This window comes from Ursus arctos, unplaced genomic scaffold, assembly GCF_023065955.2.
Source record: "Ursus arctos isolate Adak ecotype North America unplaced genomic scaffold, UrsArc2.0 scaffold_12, whole genome shotgun sequence".
In the NCBI taxonomy this organism is placed as follows: Eukaryota; Metazoa; Chordata; class Mammalia; order Carnivora; family Ursidae; genus Ursus; species Ursus arctos.
The window spans coordinates 11,921,515-11,923,098 of NW_026622786.1; the positions used below are offsets into that span (position 1 = coordinate 11,921,515).

At 43.1% G+C, this 1,584-nt stretch overlaps 1 non-coding gene across 1 annotated transcript; it reads left to right on the top strand.

The window, feature by feature from the left end:
- Window positions 1-880: 880 nt before the first annotated feature.
- On the top strand, window positions 881-987 carry LOC113244451 (U6 spliceosomal RNA). The gene has a single exon (XR_003312389.2). It is a non-coding gene; the product is annotated as a U6 spliceosomal RNA (small nuclear RNA).
- The last annotated feature ends 597 nt before the right edge of the window (window positions 988-1,584 follow it).

Below are 1,584 nucleotides of genomic sequence, written 5' to 3' on the forward strand. Positions count from 1 at the left end.
AAAGATTTTATTTATTTGCCAGAGAGAGACACAGTGAGAGAGGGAACACAAGCAGGGGGAGTGGGAGAGGGAGAAGCAGGCCTCCCACTGAGCAGGGAGCTGGATGAGGGGCTTGATCCCAGGACCCTGGGATCATGACCTGAGCCGAAGGGAGATGCTTAACCAACTGAGCCAGCCAGGGGCCCAGATTTTTCCTTGATTCTAAGATGCCCTTAATCATTTAAGGGAAACTTTTTTGGGGAACTGTACTTCTCAAATATGAGATATTCTCCCAATTTCTGAAAAGTTAAATTGTGGAGAATAAAGTATGTCTTATAAAAAATACGGTACATGTACTGACATGGAAACATGTTTGAGATATATTTTTAAGGGAAAGAAGCAAGTTACAGGGCAGTATGTTAGCTAGTATAACAAACAGGGAAGTATACAGTGGAAGTAATCTCTTGTTCAGGCAGCGATCCTGAGCAGGTGAACAGGTTCTTGGGATGACTCCCCTTCAAGCAGTCATGCAGTGTTCAGACTGAAAAAAGCTCCATTGTCTTCAACTTGTGGTTGCCTCCATGCCAACCAGCTAGGAGAGAAGAACTTGGAGCAGCAGGTATGGAAGGTTCTCCCAGCTAGGCCTCAAATAAGAGCCCATCCCTTCCTTTCAAGTTCTACTGGCTAGCCTCAGTCAGATGACCACATCCACCTGTAAAGCATGCTGGGAAATGCATTTTCCATGTGCTCTCAAGAGGAAGAAGAGAACAGGAATTTTATTCTAGCAGTCTCTAATGTGTGTGTCTGCATGTATGTGTGCGTGTCTTATCTTCCTTAAATATGTAGAAATGTTAGCCGTGTTGGTCAAGGTTCTCCAGAGAAACGGAACAAATAGGGGATTGTGCTCACTCTGGCAGCACGTATACTAAAACTGGTAAGATACAGAGAAGATTAACGTGGCCCCTGCATGAGGATGACACGCAAGTTCATGAAGTGTTCTGTAAAAAAAAAGAAAAGAAAAGAAAAAAAAAGAACAAATAGGAGGTATACATATAAAACATATTTATACTAAAGATAATTTCTTATGAGGAATTGGCTCACACAGTTATGAAGGGTGAGAAGCCCCACAATCTGCTGTCTGTCAGCTGGAGACCAGGAAGTCCTGTGATGTAATTCTGTCTGAGGCTGAAGGCTGGAGAACCAAGGGAGCTCAAGATGGTGTAAATGCTAGTCTGGGGGCAGGAGAAGATGAAAGGAGATGTCCCCGCTCTACAGTGGGGCAGAGAAGAAAAGGAGGCAAATTCCTCTACCTTTTGTTCTATTCAGGCACTCGGGGGATTGGATGGTGCCCACCCACGTCAGAAGGCCAATTTACTAAGTCCGTGGATTCAGATGCTAATCTTATCCGGAAATAGCCTCACGTAGAAAGGTGGAAAAGATCTGAATGGAATTACCTATCATGACTTCCTCAAGCTGATGGAATATAGGAAACTTTTTAATTTTTGGTAATGCCTTCAAAAAATAGATATTACTTTTGGAAGCAGAAAAAATTGGTTGTTTTTTCGATAATGTAGAAGGCTGCAAGGACCCAGCAGTTAAATGGAA